The sequence below is a fragment of the Alexandromys fortis genome, unplaced genomic scaffold (genome assembly GCF_014885135.2).
Source record: "Alexandromys fortis isolate MF-2015 unplaced genomic scaffold, M_Fortis_MF-2015_v1.1 scaffold_124, whole genome shotgun sequence".
Classification (NCBI taxonomy): Eukaryota; Metazoa; Chordata; class Mammalia; order Rodentia; family Cricetidae; genus Alexandromys; species Alexandromys fortis.
In genome coordinates this window covers 1,703,126-1,728,411 of record NW_026067995.1, presented here as the reverse complement: position 1 = coordinate 1,728,411, position 25,286 = coordinate 1,703,126, and positions in this window count along the sequence as shown.

Here is a 25,286-nt window from a genome sequence, read left to right as displayed (position 1 = left end):
GCTCCTCATGGTTCACATAGAAATTACTATCATCCATACTACAAAACATAGAGCCCAAAATGCCAGGTCAAGAAAATCATTAATTTTTGAAGGGATTTGCTGAGGGGATTAAAAAGATCTTCTGAAAGGCAGGTGAGGGGACCCCAATACTGAGCACTCACTCAATCCTGCTGAGCCCCACTACTTCTCCCTATGAAACTATTGTGTTGGGGAAATATCTTTCTGTGCCCTCATGAGCCCAGCATTTTATCAGCTGACATCTGCAGGATCCTTGGTCAGGACCTCTGTCTCTCACATTGCTGTGATGAGCCTGGAGAGCCTTACAAGAAAATCTTCCACCCAATTGATCTGGATCCATTTCAACTGCAGAACTTAAACGCCAGTGTGCTGTTTGGTCTGCTTTTCTGAATTGAATTGACCTCCCAGTGCTGTAAAAATGTATCTTTCATTGACTTCAATGCCAACCGCTTAATCCCTGGAAATTAATCGAGGGAGCTGGAGCTTGAATTTCCCCGGTGTTATTGGCCTATGGAAAATCTTGTTACTTAAGTCTCACTTTGTGCATTACATCGTTATTTTTAAGAGATCATCACAGCAATTCCCTGTTTCTGTTAACACTTGAAAATCCAAATGGGTTTATTTCTTAAATTGTTAATAACCTTACTCAGTCAGACAAATTATCAAGTACATGGACTACCGTTGAACACAAACTCATCTTATTTTTATGAAGGCAAAAAAAAAAAAAGATACCAAGATTTCCATTTCGAGAGTAAAAACTGCCAGAGCGAATTACTTGGAATACAGCTCAACATGATGAGATGCCATAAATTATACTGAATATTTCTTTGTGTAGGTATTTGGGGCTGTATGCTCTTATTGATAAGGCGGCAGCTCCCTTCCCTCCTTTTGCTTAAGAGGACTAACAATTACATTACCCAGGAAAGGAATTTACTTCTATTAGCTGACTGCAGCACTTAGACAGAAAACGCAGATTGTTTTATAAGAATTTTGACATAGCAAAATTGTTCCCATGAGACGGTCTTTCTTGTACCCCAAGTATAAGGTCACCTGCCTCATGTTCTTTCAGTCTCTCCTGTGGAAGAGTTGTGGATTAGTCAATTCACTCAAGTTAAAAGTAGGCCCAGTGTAAAAGTCTGCCCAGATACGACATAGCAAATGCAAGGCTGCACAAAGACATTTCCCAAACAGAAGTCTGGCAGAACGCGGGACTCAGAACAGAAGGTAGAGCGGAGTTCTCCCAGGCTGCACTGGAAGCTCTCGGAGGGTGCTGGATGAATCCCCACATATTTCTTCCCGACTGGGCATGCATTTTTGGCAATGGACAAGTCCTCTGTTTAGGTTCTGCCATTTGATTTTTGAGAAATTGCTGTAGTATACAAAGTGAAAAAGAAATCAAGACATTTCGGTTCCATATGTTTGAGGAAAGTCTTCAAGATTGACCAGCTGCATTCCTGCGGAACCTGTTTGCAAGCGTAAGAAGGAAGCTCAGGAGTCCGAGAGACTCAGACCTCCTCTCTTCCCCTGCATTAGTCACTCTGTAAAAGATGAATCCTAATGAGCTGCCTTCTCCAGGCAGCCGCACCCAAGCTTTGCTCTGCATACCTGTCATTTCTCAGCATCTAGGCCAACATGTGTGCACTCCAGTGCTAATAGACAGGATCTTTCCAGAAAACATTAGGCACAGGATTAGCTGTAATAACTTAGTTTAAGGAGTGAGGCCAAGCAGGGAAGGGGGAGGGGATTTGGGGGGTGGCTCAGAGTTGCTTTCAAAGCAAAATAAAAGAACATGCTGGTAGAACTCAGGTTTCTAAATCCAGAAGGAGAGCCAGCCCAGTCCCTTCTCTTTGTTTCATTTTTTCCAAGTGGCTGCTTAACACCTCCTCTGAGCCATTGCTGGTCATTCTGCAATAGGCGGTGAGTACCACTAGCCTAATTGATTCCCACACTTAAGGGGAAAAGCTGCATTGGAATATGAAGTTCTCTTTTCAAAGAGTCACCAGGCAGATAGAATTTCCTGATGCCTCGGCCAGAGCCTGGGAGGACGCCTGCACACAGGATGTCTATGCTGACCCAGGAGACCATAGCAGTTTGCTGCTTTTATGGGGTGGCACAACTCTGCCCTCGCACATGGAGGGGGTCACTCACTGTGGATGCATCTCTAGGAGTGGAGAGAGTATAGATCCTGCCGTCCTCACACCAGTGCATCTATGAAATTAAATGTCACCTCCATGGCTGCTTAGCCTTGTTAAACTTATTTAAAAAGAGATTTATTTTTAACTTCTATTTTTCTCAGCTATCTTGGAGACTGTTAGAACTATTGCAGCCGAGAAGACAAAGGAGTAAAGACTGGACAAGCCATGAATACAGAGAAGTGACCAAGAGAGGGCAGGAAGCAGAGAGGAGTCTAAATTCAGGCTGTGATAGCATTGGATCTGAAGATGGGCTCAAAACAATCACTCAGTTGGGCACACAGCTGTATGCCCAGAAAAGTTCTAAGGCAGGTAAATTTCCAAAACAGAGCAACCTAGTTTCTTACCTTTAAAGGCTCACAGTTCAGGGAAAGCAGAACAGTAGCTAACTTCCCTGTGTGCCTCATACCAAGCTCTAGCATGAAGCATGCTGCGTTAGCCTGCCCTCAACTGTGGAATGAATTAATAGCATTTCTCCCATTTTGTTGATAAGACATTTGAGGTTCAGATAAAACACAAAACTTCCTAACAACACACAAATGGGAAATGGTCAATCTGGGCATCTCATCTAGACCTTCTGATCCCAGGGGTGGTCCTCTTCTGGGTTATAGTATAGTTTCTCCCAGGACAGAGCGGTTAGTAGGACTGACTCAGCAGAAGAAAGACAACGCAGAGTTGAGAAATGTTTTATCACTGAAAAAAATAATACATTTTCTCTAACTTAATTTGAAACCTGCTCATGGACTCACAGTTGCACTACTGGCTTGGAGAGTTTTCAGGACTTTGTATGCCTCTATGAGATGCTTGGATTTTATTTGCAAGACACTGATGTTCCCTCTTGCCCTTCTGACCCAGAGTATCACACAGAATCGGACGGGAGGCTTTGATAAAGGCCTGCTTATTGTGGTGGTCTCTGTAGTCCAACATGGGAGATAGCAGTCTGTATAGGGTGATGGAAAAGGCAACTCCTTGATTTAAATTAAGCTACATGTGAATTTAAATTTAAAAACTGATGCTCCACAGAATTTGAGGATGTGTCCACTTGCTTGGAACCACTTAGAGTAAGTGTAGCTCTTCTTTCTCAACAGTGAAGTTTAGAAACTCTAAGCCCAAATCAAATACTTCTAATAAAATGTTAGTACCTGAGTTTTGCTGTCGTTTTTAAACACATGGGATTTTGGGGCTGGGGGATGTCTCAGTGGATAAAAGAATTTCCTGGGCAAACAGGAGGACCTACCTGAGGTTTGAATGAACACCCAGCACTCTTGTAAAAAGCTAGCTATGACTGCAGGTGCCTGTCACTCCAACATAGGGGGTAGAGGTAGTCAACTCGTAGCAGCTCCCAGGCCAAGCATTCTAGCCCAAACAGTGTGATTCCAGGACATTGAGATACCCTGTCTCAAGACATTAGGACAAAGAGTGATAGAGGATAATACCCTATGTCTGTGTCCTCCTCTGGCCTATTCAGGCATGTGCATAGGCAAGCATACCCACACACTCACATTTATGTAACACTCTCTCTCACACACATACACACAAATTACATATATAAAAATAATGAAATAAAATGCACATTAAATGATCAGATTTATGAGAAAATATATTTGGGGAAATCAACATTTTATGATTTTGGAGCAGTAGAATAATTAAAATGAGCTATACATTTATTTGTTTTTGCTTGATTGGAATGTGACTGATAAACAACTACATATGATTTATGTGAGTTATACTTCTTTTGTTCAGTGCTGAATTGACTAAGGACTTATTTCCCTATAAGTGGTCTGCTCTATAAAACCAGCCACCATAATGTACTCATTGCTGATTTGTCTGTGTCTAGTTGTAGGCCTGTTTCAGTGTTTTCTATGTGTCTTCAGCCTCCATATGATACAATATACCTTTAACTGATTTCTTAGTAAAAAAATATGCAAGCCCTGAATAGAACAAGGTCCTCTGAAATGTTGGATTATCTGGGCCATCTGCTCCTATTGAAGATTTTTCAGGGGGTCTTTCTTGGTCAAACACAATTTTTCTTAACCCAGAATAAATCCACAGCCTCTCATATCCTGTGGAAACAAAAGCAAAACCTCTTCTCTAAAGTAGCATATCTTTTGACTTAAATTTTTAAGTCAAGCCATTTTCAAAATATATATGTTGGATTAATCCAGCAGCATTTGTAATCAAATGTCTTTTGATAGCTGCTGTCCCTTCCTCAGCCGTCAAACAATTCAAAGGCAGCACAATAGCATACAGTATCCAGACTCTCTGTGTATTTTCCATCTTTACACAGCTTTATTTTTTTAATTTTTTATTTATTCATTAAAGATTTCTGATTCTTCCCTGCCACTGCCTCCCATTTCCCTCTCCCTCCCCCAATCAAGTCCCCCTCCCTCGTTATCCCAAAGAGCAATCAAGTTTCCCTGCCCTGTGGGAAGTCCAAGGACCACCCACCTCCATCCAGGCCTAGTAAGGTGAGCATCCAAACTGCCTAGGCTCCCACAAAGCCAGTTCGTGCAGTAGACATGGCTTTATTTTAAGCTCTATTTTTTTTTATTTTTATTTTCAATTTTTGTTTTGTGTGAACAGGTTTTTTCTGTGTATCTTCAGCTAGCCTGGAACTCACTCTATAGACCAGGCTGCCCTTGAACTCACAGAGATCTGCCTGCCTCTGGCTCCCAAGTGCTGGGATTAAAGGTGTGTGCCACTACAAACAACTACTCTTTCTTTTTTTTAAGGACTTTATTCTTTTTCTTTTTTTCTCCCAAGTCTATGTATATTTCTAAACACACTATAAACCATTTGAAAGTTTTCTTCATCTGAATCTATCTTTACTGTATATCTCTCTCTTTCTGACCACATGAGTCTTGAATTTGCTAAGCAATATGGCTAGGATTAAAGCTGTGGCTTTGATTACTGGATCCACCCCATTTTTTAGCTTTCTAAGTGTCTAGCTTCATGCCAGAGTTTCTGGCAGAAGCCATGTTTATTGCTACAACTCTATGGAGTTTCAAATTCCCTGCCATGACCAAAAAAGCATGCTGTTGGCTATTCACAAGCATCATTTAAGTGTTTGGTGGTGGGGCCTCTTAAAGAGCTGTATGTTTTTTTTTTTTTCAGTTAAAGCTGAGTTAGGAAGCCTCTCTTAAATGAGACATGCTTACTTCTAGCAAACAGCCACCTGAGAAAATGCTGCTCTCAAGAAGCTGTGCTTAACTCTGTTCTTTTTGTGTCTAGAATTCCTTCCCAGACCCTATCAGGTTTTAAGTGGGTTTAGTTGTCCATGTTGGCACCATTCATTGATAAAGGTTTCTGACCCAACAGGCCCTGCAGCCATTCTATGCCAAAGAAACACACACAGGTCAACATTAATTATAAACTGATTGGCCTATTAGCTCTAGCTTCTTATTAACTAATTCTTACATCTTAAATTAATCCATAATTCTCATCTGTGTTAGCCATGTAACTTGGTACCTTTTATCAGTGAGGCATTCTCATCTTGCTTCCTCTTGGTCTAGATGATGAATGCAGACTGAGCCTTTCCTCTTCCCAGAATTATCCTCTTCTGTTCACCCTGTTTATGCTTCCTGACTGGCTACTGGCCAATCAGCATTTAATTAAACCAGTACAAGTGACAAATATTTAGAGAGTACAAGACTATTGTCCCACAGCACCTCCCCTATTTATACCTTGTATTAACATGGAAAATAGTCTGTTTTCTTTTCCTGTATGTGTGGGAAGGATATTTCAATTCATGGTGTCTAGTTCCAGGTTTATAAAGAATTCTTTTCTCTACCTAGGGTATCTGGACCTTGCCTCCCATCCCTAATTCCTGAGAATGATAACTTCCTATCACTTCCTGGTATCTCTGCAACACTATCTCAAACTCACCGCACTGCCTGTCAAATTATTACTTAGTTAAGAAGCCTGGCATTAGTTTTAGAAGCCTATTTAGTTTTTCCCAACTTTCTATATCGTTTGAGCATGAATATATATATTTCAAGCTTTCTGTTTCCTATCTACCTACTCCACAAAATTAGAGAGCACTGGGATGTCCAGCATGTCCAGTAGCACAGACTCCTAGGTACCTTTGGAATAAAAGAAGAGATATCTCTCTCTATTAGCTTATCTAGATACCACAACTTTCTCTGAAGCAAGCTGTGAAGTGCCTGCTATGTTGGTACATGTGCATACTTATCCATAAATATACATTTATTTGTGTATGTAAATGGATACATATATAGACACAGACATATCAACTTAGAAATCACTGCTTGTCAGCTCCTGTTTCTGTCTTGCCCAGCTGTGTTTCTTAACTATTTCTTCAGATGGGGAATACTCACTCTAGTTCCCAAAGTAGTCTGTATTTCCAATAGACACTAATGATATCTGGTACAATCATGTGCAGTATCTTCATCCCAGTCTTGACCATGAAGCACTACATTTTGGATGCCACTAAACAGACCAATATCCACAGCTTTTAAAGTACTTACTGAGTTCCCTAGTTGTTGTTTGCTTCCTAAGCCATTGTAGACTAGAGATCTACACAGTCTCACAAAATCACTGCTCTAAGTGCTCTGACCCTAAATGTAAATTCTACTCTATGTCTAGCAAGTGTTTCTCTCTCCCTGCAAATAGATCAGTTGGCATCAATTGTTAGTACCACAGTGATAGTACTACAAACAGCCCAATACTTTCCAGTAATCTTCCTACTATAGCTTGCTTGGATTCTCCATCAACATGGGCTACAGATTGAGTTCCTCTTGAAAAAGAAGGAATCCCAAGTTTGTTTTAGGTCTTTAATCACCATGTCTCAGATACTTTTCCTATGTTGATGAGCCTTTATCAACTATTATTTTAATCCTTATGAATGATTAAATGCACATGTATTTTGTTTTATAAATGTGTTTCTATAAAAGTTTACATAAAAATATTCACCCAGGCTAATCATTTTGACATTGATTCATCAGTTTGCATCATTCAGTCAAGAAAATGAAGATAAGACCTCCTTTCCCTCTGGAATTTTATTTTTACAATAATATAAGACATTATTATTCCCACAATTGTTCTGATTATGTGTTTAATACCATTCTTCTGTTAATGACCTGAAGAAGCTATGAGAACTCCACAAGGATAACATGGCCAATTGAAATGTCCAACCTCAAAACACAGATATTCTCAATGTTTTATTAATAGGACGATTCCTCTCTGTATTCTGTGCTTACCATTAATGAGTAAAGGAACTGCTTTGGGCCTATAGCAAAGCTATAGGGGAACAGAGCTAGGCAGGGAAAACTAAACTGGATGCTGGGAGAAAGGAGGTAGAGTCAGAGAGATAGCATGTAGCCCTGCCGGAGACAGACACTGGAACTTCAGTGGTAAGCCACAGCCACATGGCCATACACAGAGTAATAGAAATGGGTTAAATTATTATGTAAGAGTTAGCCAATAAGAAGCTAGAGCTAGTGGGCCAAGCAGTGATTTAATTAATAGAGTTTCTGTATGTTTATTTCAGGGCTAAGCTGCTCTCTCCTTCTTCATAGGACAACATACTTTTTTCAGTTTTCTATGAGTATGGTACAAGGTGAGGAAAGAACCCCACACAATTAACAGGAAAGGGACCAGAACTGATTAGAACAAGGACCCTGTGCCAGTGTTGATTTTTTTCTCAAGAGGATGTAGGATGGGCTGTGAGAAAGCAGGGGATGAGAGGAAAATTGGAAGGAGAAGCAGAGGAGCTATTCAAAGAGTGGGAAAGAACCAGTCTATACAGAAAGGCTGGGGAAGACTGGAGGACATTTTCAATTACCCAGACAAAGGCACTGGGCAAACACTTTAAAATGGCAGAGCAGAACAAAGTCCTTGCTGGGAGGGGATATCAGAGGGAGTATTTGTGGAGTTTTTTTGGCAGAAATTATTCAACTGGATCTTGTAAAATTTATTTCTGGAATTTGGAATTGGAAAGTTGGATGTAACAGAATATTTAAGTAAAAATAAGACTATGTAAAATATACCAATAGCAGAAATGTAAAGCTGCGTCTTACATAACTTTTAAAACATTAATCTTATTTTTCCTCAGGAAATGATTATAATACCATCCATAACTATACAAGAGATTAATTTAAAATTAAAATAACTTCACAGGCTGTAATTATTCTTGATATTCTGGAGATACAATGCGGTTTTGTGAGAGAAATAAAAAAGAAAGTCTATAACACAATGATATGCAGTAGAAAACCAGCTGAGACTGTATTTGAGAAGTCTTAATACCTACTAAACAGCATTCACAGAGGAAACATGTATCTTAATGTGTTGGTCATATTCAAATCCATCAGTCAGATTCAATACATTTTAAAATACCCACTATATACTTAATAAATGTAATTCAGAAAAGTCTGCTGATTTTCGCTTCCCTAATCTGCAAGCCCTCAGTGCTCACAAAGAACCCCGCAGTCTCGCTTCACTTCTGGGCAGAGATTTAATAGCTGTGAGCTTTGCCGTGCTCTCCTGTTACTAAGACTTCATTACTTTTACATGCCACTCTACAGGACACTTACTAATATACTATTAAGTATTATCATAAATAATTAAAATGCAACTACACTCGACAAAATGAAAGAACAAAGTGTATTCTGTATGGCAGGCAACTTGCATGTGTGTGTTGGCCGGAGAGAGCCAAGCACATATTTTAAAAATAGAAAATCAATTACTGAGAGACCTCAGTTGGACTGCAATGGGCCTACCTCTCATTAGTGTGAGTTAGTGAGGTCTTTTCCTGGCTTCTACCTGCCAATTAAATCATAGAGTCATTATATCATTAGTAAATTGAAAAAAAAAAACATAAAGAAAACAAGCACCAATGAAGCTGTGTCTTCATGCCAGGCTCGTCTACCCTGGCATGCTTCTCATTCCTGGTTGATTTGGTATAGCCAACACTTTTTACCATTGACTAACTTGCAGGAATTTCCCATCTCACTAATTGGCCAACATATGTTTGGTAGCAACACAGTGTGGTCAGCATTCAAGGCATGTTGTTAAGGATGTATTATTTTATATATATATATATATATATATATATATATATATATATATAATATTCTTCTTCTTCAGGTAGTCTACAATATGTTTGAAGAAACAAGATTGGTGTGGGTCAAAAAAAGAACAAGAAGACTTCCAGTAAAAGATAAACTTTGGCAATTCCACACAATGACAAACAGATGATAAAGCTATACGCTGTATGTCATGGAATCCAGAAAACCCTTCCATTTTCCCTGAGATTGGATTAAGTATATTACATGCACCTAGGTCATCTTGCATTTAGTCCCAGTTGCCCATGTACATAGCTGTCGTGGAATCCATGTTAAGAAACATAACAGTGCCGATCAGGTCACAGGCTTCTGGAGAACAAAACCTTGTTCTTAGCATTACTCCTCCTCCTCATCAGCCTTAAGAAGCAAACGGAATGCAAAATGATGGAAGGCTGAATTCTAGGTAGGGCTGTATCACCCAGGGGTCCTATGTTGGGCCCTACCCAGGGGTCCTACGTATTAGGGTTTGGCCTTCAGTCTTACAGAGTTCAAAGTCAGGGAAGACTTATCTGAGGTTTGCAAACAACCCCTTGTTCGAAGCATGTTGAAGATCAGAGTGAGATGAGTGCAGGGAGTTTAGACAATTCGAAGTAAAGTAACAAGGAGTGGCTAAAATTAACATGTGTTTGTGGTGTGATTTACTCAAATTTGGGTAATAGCCAGGCTTTCTTGGCTGGTCTCGCAGAAGTGTGGTTATTTTTCTGTTGTTATGAATCAGCTCGTTATATCTGAAGGTAAACAACTTAAGTCACACAACTCTCACTTTGCACAATCTCAGAGACTCCGGAGTACATTCTGTGTTATACATTGGTTTAACACATGAAAGTAAGCTGAAGGCAACACAGGCATCCATTCGGAACAAGTTCCTTCTATTAGCAGGTGGTTGGACTGAGATGCTCCAAATGCCGCGTTTCATTCCTTGACTCTATTGTTCATTGCTAATCCTGCTAGATCAGTCCAGACTCCAGCATTTTCCATCACGATAAATGTCCTCTTTTTAGGAATGAAGTCTTGTCTCATCAGTGTGCAAGGAAAGTCAAGCTTGCTCTGGTTTCTAAAAGATGTAGACTTGGGCCTGAGGTAGGAAGAAGGAGTATAAAGCTTTGTTGGAAGCAGCTAACCTCACCAGAATCCAGCAGGAAGATTGGGTGCCACCATGCTACACTGCTGGTACAAAACACCCCCAGACTGTCACTGTGCTTTCAATAGCTTTAAAAGATTCCTCCTAGTCCTGGATGGGTGCCTACTTCCTGCCCACACTCCAACAGCATTTTATACCTTGTTTTTCCAGATGATCAGACAGCTACTTCTCCCCTCCCAACCCTTCTTGCTGTATAATAACAGTGCTTCTCTTTGAATTGCTTGAGAATTTCATACATGTGATGTGGGATGTCCTTCTGTACACAGTGAATACATGATGCTTTTATTGGTTGATGAATAAAGCTCCTTTGGTCTATGGCAGGGCAGAATATTGTTAGGCTTGAAAGCTAAAGAGAATACAGGGAGAAAGAAAGCAGAGTTGAAGGAGACGCCAGCAGCTGCTGGAGCATTAAGATGCCAGGTATTCCTGGTAAGCCATGGGCTATATGACAATACACAGATCAATAGGAATGGGTTAATTTTAATGTAAGAGCTAGTAATAATAAGCCTGAGCCACCAGCCAATCAATTGTAATTAATATTAAGCTTCTGAGTGATTATTTTATAAGCTGCTGTAGGATAGGGTGGGACACGGAAAAGCCTCCAGCTACATACATGCATATAATGTGTTTTGATCAAATCCACCTATTTCCTCAGCTTAAATTTCTCTGCTATTCCGACTTCACGTGTTTGTTTTTTTTTTTAAACCCACTGTGTCCACTTAGTATTGCCCGAATGTGCAATGGGTATGGCACATCTACTGGAGCAGAAGCAGCCTCTCAGGAGCCACATCACTGAAGAAAACTGACTCTACCAGCCCCTAAAGTCATTGGCTGCCAACAGCTCCTTGGATGGGGGGGTGAGGCTTCATGTGCTCCTCCCCCAACCTTGCCGGGATGTTGGCTGGCTTGATCTTGTGCAGGTCTTGCGCATGCAGTCACAACTGCCGTGAGCTCATGTGCAGGCACCCAGTTCTTTAAGTCTCTACCATAAGCTCATCTTCCTTTGAAAAAGTACATTGTGGAATTTGAAAGATGGCTAAGTGAACTTGGTGCTCTTTCAGGCGACCAAATTTGGTTTCTAGTACCCATGCCCAGCAGTTTACAACCCTCAGTAACTCCACGTCCAGGTTATCCTACACCCTCTTCTGGCCTCCATACATATGCCATGCACTCACACAGATACACATAAACAAAAATAAAGTAGAAGAAAAGGGACATCATAATCTAGGCATGGTGGGTGGGTACATGTCTGCAATCTTAGAGTAAAGAAGGCTAAGGCAGGAGGACTGTGAATTTGAGACCACCCTGGACTCTAAAGCAGGACCCTGCCTCAGAAAACATAAAGCACATTTTACTTCTTTCTGTACTCTGACTGGAATACTCCAGACCCAACTCTCATCCTCACCTCCAGTTTTGCATAACTGGCTCCCACAGTTTCTTTAAGTCTTAGCTTGATAATTGTTTTCCCAGGAAGACGCTCCTACCACCACCCCCACCCTAAAATGAGTTAAACTGACTCATTTATGCCCACACAATACCATATAATTAGCCTTCACATTGCTTAGCACTGGTCCTCTTAATTAATTTCCTTGTGTCCTTATTTGATGGATGCTTCTCCCTCAACACACTGTGAAGTCTAAGGAGACTGGAAGCATACTTGCTTTTGTACATTATATCCCAGAGGTGGCATTGGTACTTGGCAGGTAGTATGTGCTCAAGAAAACTGTGTGAGTAAATAGAGAACACACAGTTCTCTGGTAATGGTGAGGTCTTCATTTTTCGCTTTGCTGTGGCTCAGCGTCCATTCCTAGAGCTTTTGTTTATTTTCTGCATTATACTTTGAGCTTCCAACTCCTTCATTGCAGCTTTATGTTTTCAGTTTATTTTTTTACATAGTAGGTGAGAGTGTGGTAATCATTTGCTTCCAGAAAGTCTTGTATCATCCCACTAGGGGTGGGTGACATCTGTGATTCAGAATGTATGCTCCTTGCAGCCGCAAATCAGAAGTGCAAAAGGGTCAGGAGGCCCTGAAGAAACCCTGCACGTGCAAGAACCCTGGGCTTCTTTCTCTGCCTCTTGAAAGGAACACTGGGCTCCTATTTTATTTTTCTAGATCAAAAGATTTAAAGGGAATTGATGGACTGAGGAGACAGCTTAGTGGATAAAAAGCTTACAAGTGTAAGGATGTGGGTTCCAAGTGTCAGAATTCATTTAAGACAGGAACAGCACATGTCTCTGCAATCCAGCACTCCTACTGTGGATGTAGGTGGGGACAGAGAATCCTTGGACGCCTAAGTGCCAGCTAGTAACAGGGATCAAGAAGACCATCTCAAACAAGGTGGAAAGTAAGGATTGATACTTGGTGTTGTTTATCCTGTGACTTCCTCATCTGTGTGGTGGCATATTTGTGCCTGCACACACACACACACACACACACACACACACACACACACACACACACCCAGATGCATGCACTCACACACACAAAGGGAGAAAGAGAGGGAGAGAAACAGAGAAAGGGAGCTGGGCTCTAGTAAAAAATGAAAGCTGAACTAAGAACAACGGACACAAAGGAGCTCCTAGGTTCAAAGTTCATTCTTCAGAGGCAGATGATAATTAAGGATTACTTACATTTACTGTCAAGCCTGAGGATCCAAGTTCAATCCCTGTTGGGAGCAGTGAGACCCCAGATCCCGAATTTCTTGTAATCCCCTGATCTGAGTGCCTACAGCTGCTCTGAGCCTGAGGCCTTCAGGAGTTCCTGATGGCAGGAGAGTGGTTTCTGGTGGGTTTGGCTGGGGCGTGGCTATCTCTATATAATCTGCCCCTGAACACAATAAAGGGGCATTCTTGGGCAATTCAAGGATGACCCGTGTCGCTGTCTCTCTGTCTGTGTGTGTCTGTGTATTTAAACCTCCAGCTCCCTTGCCTGAAGCTCGCGAACTGGGTGCCAGTGCACAGAGCACAGACACGGGGGTGCGGTGCGCGGCAAATCCCTGGGACCCACATGGTGGAAGGAGGTGACTGACTCCAGCGGAGTGTCCTCTGACCTCAATAGGATACTGTGGCATGTACACATAATCCATCATAAATAATAAATTTAACGAAAAAAAATTTTAAGTTGGCTACTCAAGGTTTCCCGGTAGAATTTCTAACAGTCCGAATAGCTTAATATGAGTTCCGAGAGGTACACTGGCTTCTTACCTTTCTTGTAGTACATACATAGGGGACTCATCATCATCCTCATGGAGAAATGACAGTAAGGGTACACAGCCTTGGTCTCCTTCATCCTTTTTGCAGGAAAGTGGCCACCGTGGTGGTAGGGACAGAAAGCCTTGAGGCAGATGGTCACTGTGGAAATGGTGAGGAAACCAGCAGACAGCATGAAAGCAGGGGCCTTGGAAGTCATGACTTCTCTCCCTGTGGGTGTGCTCAGCCAGAGTTCACACAGTTCCTCTGCCTCTGCTTGTCACAGGCACGGGACTACAAAAAATTGGTGACAGTGACCACATGGTCCCAGGGGGACCAAGGGGGACTGCTTCCAATGGCATCAGCTGTATGAATGCACACACTCTCTCAGGGGGAGAGGCATCAAAGCCAGCCGGGGACTGCCAGGAGACTTGTTTCTAGGCCTCTTTAGAGTTGCAATCAAATGGTAGAAAGTAGTTTTGAAATCTCCTTTGAGCTATTTTATTGTCTGTTCCCTTTTGCCACCAAAGGGTGAAGTTGATAAACTGCTAAATAATCAACCTTTGTATATTTCATTTGAAAACTTTAAAATTTTAAATACTCACTTTATGGCTCTGGTAAAACATGGCAGGGACTCAGTGCTGTCCTCATTGAACTCCTGTGGTGGGTGGATGGGATATGTTTGGTTTAATGGCACACTGAGGGGCTGTCCCCGGCCTGGCTTACTACCCTAGCCTATGACTCACTGATTGGAGAGAGCGATGACTCCTGGGAAGCAACGATTTCACATTTTTCCAGGGAAGAGGCTGAGCCCAAGATAGAAGGAGAATATAGTCTTTCAGTGTTGATTGGGCAAATAAATCACGTTTATTGGGAAAGAACTGCGCAGATGGAAGTGGATACAGACCAGGGAGGAACCCAGTATCATAATCATTTAACACCTTGGAATATCGATGCATTCTTTTGAACACAGGGATTGAACATGAATTTCTTTTTTTTTTTCTTTTTCTTTTTTTTACCTCTGTGCAGTGCTTGGTATGTATTAGGTACTCAATAATGCATCTTTGTTAGATCAATACACCGATGAGTAAATAAGACAACTTGGAGACTCTCAGATGGAATAGTGCTTTTTTTTTGTTGGTTTCCTAAGGTGTCTGTTCTAAGTGTCTACTGTGTGGCTTGGTCTGCAGGAGCTCATGACCTCGCAGCTCTGGGGGCTGAGCATCTGTTATCAGGGTGCCGGCATCATTATGCTCCCACTGGGGAAGGGTCTGCCCCAGTCTTCTGGAAGTTTCTTCCTTTGTGGCGATACCTGGAATGAAAATCCTCATCTGTAGATGATATTCTCTCTTCATGTATGACCAGTTCCAAATTTCTTCCTCCTTTTCTTGAACAAAAAACAATGGCCAAATTGAATTAGGAACCTGGGCTACTCCGTTTGGATCTCTTCTTCGAGGTCTTTGTTTGCTAACTAAGTCATATTTTAAAGAGGTTAGGACTTCAAGATATAAATTTAAAAATTGGGCCAAACATAGTTTAACTCAAAACACTTTCTCTCTTGTACCATGAATACATTTAAAAGTTGAATTAAATAATATATATAGAAATTTTATTATATAACTATTCAAAGAATATTCATTTATTAGATGACTATAAACAGGTGATTCAAAAGACACGGATTTTGAACTCAGTGCAGGCATAACAATAACATAGAATTTCCTCTGAGCCAATAAAGAGAGCTGTTATAGAAGGTCTTTCAGGAGATTTTAGCTCCTAAGTTCTTTGTGTCTCTTAGCTATCTATTAGAGACACACCTCTTCTGAACCTTCCATAATGCTGCATATTTAAATTACTCTTTCAGAGTAGTACAGTAGTTAAGCCCAGTGATTTCCTTTTCTTTAAGGAGTTCAGGAGCATGGCCCTCCAGCTTCCATCAGAGAAATGTTTTACATTCATGAGCTCAAGAGTCATATCTGTGTTGCTAACTGGTGAATTCCAGTAGCTAACATGGTGCTTGGAACCAATTTCTCAATAACAAGCCTGGCATGTTGGTGCACACCTTTAATCCCAGCACTCAGGAGGCAGAGGCAGGGGAAATCTCTTATAGTTCCTGGGCAACCTGATCTATTTAGAATGTGAGGTTCAAGGTAGCTATAGAAACCCTGATTCAAAAAAAATTATAAATAATTATTAATAGGGGGCTGACGAGATTTAGAGGTTCCTCTGGCTATTTTTCCACAGGACCCAGGTTCAGTTCCCAGCACCCACATGGCAGCTCACAGCTGTCTGTAACTCTAGTTTCAGGGGATTTGATACCTTCATGCACATGAAAGTAAAGTTAAATAAATAATTAAAAATAGTTCTTAATAATAGTAGACATTTTCAATTATTTATTTTGAAAGTTATATTATAATAAAACATAATAATTGTAATAGTTTATATTTATAATAAAAATGAATTTGGTAAATATTGAGCTCAATGGATATACTGATTTTCATATTACTTCTATGAATTTTTTAATGTATCCAGATCTGTAGATGGAAGTTTCTGTCCCACCTGGTCCTGCAGCCATCCAGTATGAAAGAAACACACCGAGGCTAATATTAGTTATAAACTGTTTGACTTATTAAATCAGGCTTATTATTAACTAGCTCTTACTACCTAAATTAGTCCATAATTCTTGTCAGTGTAGCCATGTGGCTTGGCATTTTTTCTTAGTGAGGCATTTTTATCTTGCTTCCTCTACGTCTGCCTGATGATTACCTCTCTGCCTTTCCTTTTCCCAGAATTCTCTTAGTCTGGTTGCCCCGCCTATACATCCTGCCGGGCTACTGGCCAATCGGCATTTTATTAAATTTATTAATGAGTGACAAATATTTACAGTGTATAAGAACATTATCATGTAGCACAGACTCACACATATTTTCATCTTTTTGTAAACATTTTCCTCTACTTACTAGCGTTAGTATAACATAGAGCTCAAAAATTCATGCTCAAGATCCATAAATCAATGGCAGTATATAGATAAAATAATTTTAGGATATCTGACAGTTCATATTAGATATAAGGAATATTGTAAGCTTTGTAAAGACAACAAGAAGGAATAAACACTCTTTGGCATGGTGAAACGTGACTGTGTTTCTAGCTCTAGAGGGGCAGAGATGAGAGGATCAGGAATTGCAGCCCAAGCCTAGGCTACATTCAGATACACTGTCTCAAAACAGCAAACAAACCAATAACAAAAAGCACACTCTGGTGCCAGAGTTGGGTGCAGGAAAGGGCTTTCCTGGCATGGCTTCCATTCCTAGCACTGCAGAAAAGGAGGGGAAATACATGAACTACGTGGAAAATGACAAGAAACTCAGCCCATGGCCTTTCACACAGTCAGAGAAAACCAGCATCCTCCTGTGGACGCTTGGAAAGGGATCTTGGTGTACATTTCTCCGTATAACTTTTGTACAGAGGACTGTGGATACACGAGGTGAAAGCAGTTTAGAGAGTTGACAACAGAAAGCATTGGGTTCTGCCTTGCTTTGATTCCTGGGAATGGATCATGTAAACAGTGAAGAAGCTTGAGTTATAAAGATTATTAAGTTCCTTCTTGTTACTGAAGGCCCCAGAGAAAGTTGGTCTTTTCTGGTGACTTTAGGACTTTGGCATGTGTCCTTTATTTACAAGGTCTGAGACTGAAACTTGTTCTGGAAAACTGGCTACAGGGTCTTGTCTGGCTATGCCCAGGACACCAGCCCTGCCCTCACTCGCAAAAGCTGAACCATGAAGGAGGCTGGAACTTAGTTGGAGTGACAATATCCCAAGCCTGTGGAGTTAACTGATGTTTAAAACATTTTGATCATTTGAGGGACAGTTTTAAGTTGGGGGCAGGGGGATCCCAAAGGAGGTATGCCTTCCTTCCCACCAAACTCAGGGGACCCTTTACTGTTCAAAGTGCCACAAGACTTTAGTCCAGAATCAGGGGACTGTTGCAGCAATCTTTCAGGGTACAGAGGGGCCTTGTTCTCCCAAGCAGTGAAGGGAGCCGGCTTCTTCCAACCACAACATGAGAAAATCATATCTCCCTTAATTTCCCTCCTACCACCTAGCTTCATTTCTGAGATGGTTCAGTTCTCTGAGGCTGTAGCCTAAAATCAGGGAAGCTTTTATCCTCCCAAAGAAGAAAAGATTTTTATTTGACAGAAATACCATTCGGAGTGATTGATTTTAAGCTCTGAACTGGTACCTAGAGCCTAAAATGCAGGCACTGCCAAACGGGTTGGGATTTGAAGTTAGAAGGACAGAGTGAGTTTCTGAGTTGGAATGTTTTAAGCCGTGGGGGCAATTGCTTTTCTCACCTATCTCTCAAGAGACGGAGGAAGGGGAACATTTAAGAATTAAGAAAAGAAATTCTAGGGCTTTTGAGTTCCTGCATCTTGCTCTGCTAGAGGAAAAATCTCAGTTTGCATTTACTCCGGAAGACTTTGGTGAGGAATTTGATGAATCTTTTGGTAACTGTGAATTGTTTGAAAGGAGAGTTGGAGAAGACAAAATAAACAATAGAGGAAGAAAGGCATACGGAGCAGTCACCTTATTAAGGCTGGACTTACTAGCTATGGAGGTGTCTGAGAGTATAATGGGCCTATTGAAAATAAACAAGGCATTTCCAGGCTGTGACTAACAGGACATGGTCTACTGGAAAAAAAAATTCCTTTTGAAGACTCTTCAAGAAACAGTAAGCACAAACAACGGTACCAGGATATTAGAACATATAGTGTTCATGCACTTTTTTATTTTGTGGACTGTGGTTTTTAACGGATGGATTTACCCGTGACTTACTTCTTCTTTTTCTCCCCCACCACACCTTCAGACATGCTGAACAGTTTCCTTGTGTGCCATTTTAAATAAAAATATTTGTAAAGGGAACACAATGTTAAGGGAGATGTATAAATAAGACAAGTGTTAATTGCAGTGTCTAAAAGGAGAGCTTTCATGCTGTAAAGCGTGCTGTGACTGCTTGCTCAGAGAAAGGGACAGTTACCATCTCAGCTTGTACCTTCCATCAAGTCATGGGGCATAAATCTTGCCTATAAACGATCAGGAGGTACTGTACTGTGGAACTTCTACAATGTTCATAAAAGGAATTAATGAACAAATAAATATTCTTTGACGGATGAGCTGGTAAGAATACAGCTTAAAAAAAAAAGCCTTCCTCTACAGTTGGCAGGAATATCATAGAGGTGACATTTCTTTGAACAGTGTGCCTGGTCTCACAGAGAGGAAATGCTTAGAGAATAACCTGAATGCCTGATTTGAGAGTTGTGACATAAGCCAAGGCTTATGTGACTGTCCATGGGGGACCTGGTGCTGGTGGTGAGGTGGCAAAACTGGACTTTTTTCTTACATTCTGACTACAAAGCCGCCAATTTACTTGGGATTCTGAGACCTAAGTATTGATTTGTATCCACAGTGAGAAGGTTGTTGAACTTCATTATGAGTAGAACTAACCTTCTAAACATAAAAGAAAAAAATCTGGGAAGAAAGATGAGTTTCCCTACAGAAGTGCTAGAAGAATAGCAAATCTATCAATGGGCTGTAGTTTGGTGTAGGCAGTCCAGAAGCTTTCTAAGCTTTTTGGCTAAGATGGATATGCAATGAACATTGCTAGGAATCACCTTGGTGGATGCATGTTTCTTGGCAGGCATCTAAGTGACTCTGGAGCTGGTGATAGTCACTCTGAACTCTGTATTCTTGTTAGCCCATGAAAAAACTTTGCCGTTGATGAGTGAGCCCTACTATTTCCAAACAGGATTTCAGGTGTCTCTGGGAATGAATAGGGGATTGGTTCCAAGATTCCTTGAGGTATTGAAACCCATGGATGTTCAAGTCCCTCACCTAAAATAGCACTGGATATGTGTATAACTCATGTCCATCCACCCATATGCTTTCAATAATTCTTGGGTTTCTTGTAATACTTAATATATTACACATACCATAAACATAGTTGTTGTATCATATTGTTCAGGAAAAATGTCCAGAAAAATGTCTGTATGTATTCAATACTTAAAGTATTTTTGATTACAGTTGGTTGGCTTTGTGGGACAGAACCTGCAGATTTAGAGAGAAGACTGGATTTATGCTTTATCTTTTATTTGTACAGCATCTCTGTCTTCCATCCTCGTTCTCTTGGTCCTATGTGCTCAGTGACCCATCCAGTGAAGTGCAAGCCGAACGTAATTGCTTACTAAAGCTCCTTGGTTCTCTATCCTCTAGAACTTCTCCACAGAATCTGATTACACAGGATGCCCACTTTCTCAAAGCTGTCCCTTCTCTTTATGTTACCCTCCAAAGCAGACCTAACTGTTTATAGATCAAGGATGATATATAGTACATGGAGATTATGCTCCATCTGAATATATAAGAAGTTGAGTTTAAATTGTGTAACTTAAAAGCTTAACTCCTTGTTATACGTACCAAGTTGAAAACAATCATTTACAATTCATTTACCATTTTAAAGTATCATGAAGGAGCTTAATAGTTGGATGCTTTATTCTTCAGCCTGTTGGCAGTATTTTCTGTTCAGTAGCTGTCCTCTCCTGTTCTTGTTGGCAGTGTGTGAATCCCACTTTCATTTGTCTGCAGCGAAACTTTGTCAGCCAGTTTAGTAAGTCCTCGTCGCTAATGCAATTCCGGCATAATTATATTTTCTAATTGTAGTCTACCACATGGGAATCCAATTTATCATCTATCAGTATTAATACTTTAGCACCAAAATAATGTGACTCAAATAAGTAACAGTGAATTGGGAGCTATGTTTAAATGGAAGATACTAATAAAGCCAAATAACAGCCAGGGTGTGATGAGAATCATTTGGGGCGCCATGCTCTGTGCAATTCTGGAGATGGCACAATACGCCAAAAAAGCGGCCTCAAAATAAACACGCTTTAAAATTCTCCAAAACTGTTGAACAATCCAGCCAAAAAGTGACTTTTAAGATGATAAAAAAAGAGAAAGTGCACCTGGTGTTGTGGCTATAAGATCAAATCCCCCAATCTGCCTAAGGTTTGAATAGCAACACATCTGAGAGAAGCTGGGTGTACCTCCCCCGCTTTCTGTTTACTGTACTGGTTAATGTAAATTCTGAAGTCTGAAGAAACGCATGTACTTTTCCTTTCCTATAGCTGCTCTGTGTAGCATAAGGTGGACAGATAGAATGTCGGCTGAATTTAAAGACAGAATTTCAGTTAAATTTAAATTCTGGATAAACAACAAAGAAATAGTTGGTTTGTGTTTTTGCCACAGGCATGGCATGTATGTAACCTATTTGCGTGATTAAGTTTGTATTTCATACAAAATAAGATTTTGAGTGATTATCTACCAATTTGGAATTTATTTGGATAATTTATAACCACTGAAAAATCAGTGAGTCTGCATGAGCTTGCTTGTGCCTAGGTGAGTGTGTTTGCATGGTTCTACTCTCCCAAATGGATGAACCCTTTCTTCATTATTTTGAGATAATTTGAGAGGGTGCCTCCCGCCAAACTGATGAAGTCTTTTTGATTTTTATTGTTACACACACACACATACACACACACACAGCCTCCCTCCTCTCTATATCGATATATATGCTCAAGTTTACAAATATAACCTGATGAGTCTTTATTTGCCATCTGAATTATATGATTCTAGGGTCTACCACTTTGTATTGGATAGGTAATGAGGAGAACATCCCTGGGGGAAGCTAATTCTACCTCTCTCAGCAATCATTAGTTGGTTGCCTGTAGTTTGTTGTCTAGCTGAGACCCCATGAGATTTGTTCCTTTAAGCATGACTATTGATATTGTTGTTGTTCAGATCTTATCTGGTAGCTTTGCCTTTCCTTTCCTTTCCTTTCCTTTCCTTTCCTTTCCTTTCCTTTCCTTTCCTTTCCTTTCCTTTCCTTCCCTTCCCTTCCCTTCCCTTCCCTTCCCTTCCCTNTCCTTTCCTTCCCTTCCCTTCCCTTCCCTTCCCTTCCCTTCCCTTTCCTTTTTCCTTTTCCTTTTCCTTTCCTTTCCTTTCCTTTCCTTTCCTTTCCTTTCCTTTCCTTTCCTTTCCTTTTCTTTTCTTTTCTTTTCTTTTCTTATAAAAGACAACTGTTAATTGGGTCTAGCTTACACTTTCAGATGATTTTTTAAAATATTTTTATTGTTTTTATTGAGGTATACATTTTTTCCACTTCAAGTTTCCTGATCCTATTTTTCTGCCACCTTATCTATGATGCTCCCCGAGCCTTGCATGCTGAAGTTGTTTTGTTGATGTATCCACTGCTGAGATCCCCATGATCCTTTGATCCTTTCATTGTGTTCAGTTGTGGGTTTCGATACTGGCCTTCATTTTTTCTTGAAAGGCTTCTTTAATGAGGGGTGAGAGCTACACTTTCTTGTTGGTATAAGGATGAGCTTTAGATAGCAATTAGGAATTATGCTGGTCTAATAAAGTGACAGTGGAAGGTTCTCTTCTAAGATCCATGACTTTACTATCTTTGGCTATGTTTCTAGTTTCTACCAGTTATAATTTCTCCCCTATTGAGTGGGCTAAGTCCAGTTAGAGAGCTGTTGGTTGGTTACTGCTAAAATATGAGTGCCACTATTGCATGCTTAGGGATATCTTGCTATACTGGTCTTTGGTGTAGTTCACTGGCATCAAAGTTAGATAGGACTATGGGTGGTTTCTCTTCTGTAACAGCTTTCATTGTCCTTTCTGGTACTATAGAAGACATGCGACAAGAAGAGCCACATTGAGTTATGTGGTTCTGGGTTCTAAATGGGTGGAGTCTTCAGAACCCTCATCCCCTGAGAGGTAATGTAGCATATCAGGTAATCTTTATTGTTTGGGAGTTCTTAGGCTACCCTAACCAACAGGTGAAACTAGTTTTTCTTGCCTAGAACTGTTTTTTTTTTTCTTTTTTTGGGAAAAGTCTCTGGCTTTTGTGTGAAGCTTTGTCAGACCAAGTGTTGTAACTATATTTATATGTAGGGGACAGATGATCTCTTACTTGACAGAGAGAAGAATTTACTTCACTACTGGACAGCTCCAATGATTAAAATTAAAAATTAAACAGACGAACTTTTCTAAACCTTTGCACCCTCTCTGGACTAGATTATGCCTATATATTACTTTAGAAGACCTCTTCATAATATTTAAGATAGATATGGTGTTTTAGCCTTGATCCTCAGCTTCAGTATTCTCAATGTTTTACTTTGATTTTCTTCAGGATGAGAAAAATCACCATATTTTTTTATGCTGTTACCCACAATGACTTAGTTTGGACTATTCTTAGATCTCAGTATGGCTTAATATTGTTCAATCTGTTTGTCATATCAGTTACTTTTATAGTTAGCCAAATGTTTGAAAGGGCACCTTGAGGATTGAGGGGTTTCTTTTGGCTCATGGATTGCAGGGATATACAGTTCACACTGGCATCAAGGCATGGCAGCAGGAGACAGCATAGGTACTCCTAACATTCTTGTAGCGGTATGGAACTCAACTTCCTAGTTGAGAGCAGAGACAGGAAACAGGGACTGCCTATAAAGAGAAAACCTGACATCTACCCTTCTGTGGCTCACATCCTCCAACTAGGCCCCCACCTCCCCAAGTTTCCACAACCTTCCCCAAATCAGTACTACCATCTGAGACCCAGTGTTTCAATATACAAGGCAGTTGGGGGCATTTCACATTGATACCATAGCATAGACCTACTAGGAATAAGCCTAATCCAGGTATATGAAAGTGGTTCATGAGCAAAATACAGATCCTGGTTTTAGAGTCTTTATTAAAGTACTGGAGATATGGAAATGCCCGTATTGTCCAGGACATGAGTAATGAGAAGACAAGCAACATGAAAGAAACTGGGCTGCTTTGATAGAGTAATAGCTGAGGAGACGCCTATGGAAGTCTGGGTATCTGATGGATGAAATAATTAGTGTTATTGGAAGTCTGTTTCCTGAATACGGCCCTGACTCATAGTGAATTAAAAATAAATGCGGAGGTGTTGAGCCACTCGGTCTACATTTCTTCACCTCTACTCATTAATGTGATGATATTTGGTAATGCCCACAGTCCCATTTATACACTCATCTTGGAAGTTCCCTGACTCACTCTGTCCTCTGTTCTTTCTTGGTTAGCTCACTGCTCTCTTTTGGTGACATTTTCCAGGGATCCTTCCAATCTCTTGGTCTTTGTGCATGAGTGGGTTGATGGTCTTTGGAAAGGCCACAGGGGCACTTTCTCTTACCCATTTCCTTTCCTCTGTCACCAGTGACATTGATACTCCTAGGAAATGACCCGAGGCCATGTTCCCTTGCTCCAGTATTTTCTGCTCCTTCTTAATGGGCACATTTTAACCAGAGTATAAACAATAGAGCTTTGTCTCCATTTGTGTTCATGCCTGGTTATAGAGTTAGAACACTCCAGGGAGGTAACAGTTCCTGAACTGGAACCTTTACATTCTCCCATCTAGACACTGGCTGAAACTCCATTCTTTACAGTAAATTCTAGGTTCTTAATCTTGAATCTGAAGCCTCCCTGGGCTACCTTCATAGTTTCCTTCTGTTACCCCATTTACTATCATCAAGTGAACATTCTGGTTTCATTCTTCTCTAGGGTTCTCTTTATTTAGGATACAATGGGGCTTGATACATATTGACTCACCACTTAGTGTGTGTCTGACATATTGCCTCATTCCCTGTATTTAAAAGTTCCTAAAATAGGTGGTGGTGACACAAGCCTTTAATCCCTGCACTCAGGAGTCAGACACACAGAGCTCTAAATTTGAGGCCAGCCTGGTCTCTACAGTCGGGGCAGTCAAGGCTACACAGAGAAATCCTGTCTTGAAACACACCAACTAGCCAACCAACCAACCAACCAACCAACCAACCAACAAAAACTCAAAATTCCTCAAAGCATAGCCTCTTTGGAGACGCTGCTTTTAATAAAATGCTTTTCCAAAGTTATAGTTGCTTATATTTGTTTATAGTGTCAAACAAAATATGAAGTAATAAGAGAGAAAGCCCTTCATTAAGTGAGAAAACTGAATATTCCATTCAAGTTTAACTTCACACTGTGAAGCATGAAGAGCTCTTTCTGTTCAGGACCCTGATCTCCCACAGAAGGCAGACGATCAGTGGGCACATCTGAGATCTCACCATGCGAATGACCCACAAAGTCGTTCTGTTTTAGCAACTAACATTAGTAAACAGAAACGAAACAGCCATGTTGATCTCGTTGCTAATGGAATATCACACAAAGTGATCTGAGTATTCTCCCAGGCCCGCTGTGTTCTTTTCTCCTGAATTATAAACTTATCTAACGCTAACTTATTATTAGATTGAAGAGACAGGTAACCTTATGCATTAATGGAGACTATCACAGGGGGAAGTTTCAGAGCTCAGACCCCTGCCCAGATGCTAGGTCTTCCATGTCCGGAAACAGTCTTCGTGTATATTTATTCTTCTGTCTCCCTTGGATGTTCTTCTTTTTCCATAGATGTTCTGTGGTTCTCCTCCTCTCTATGTTTCTTCCTAAATTCTACCATGGCAGCCTGGGCATGCATCCAGCATCAGTAAATGAAAATGTCTTCGTGCAGCTTCGCCTCAGCATCACATACCAGCAATTAAATGCTGCCCCTCCCACACC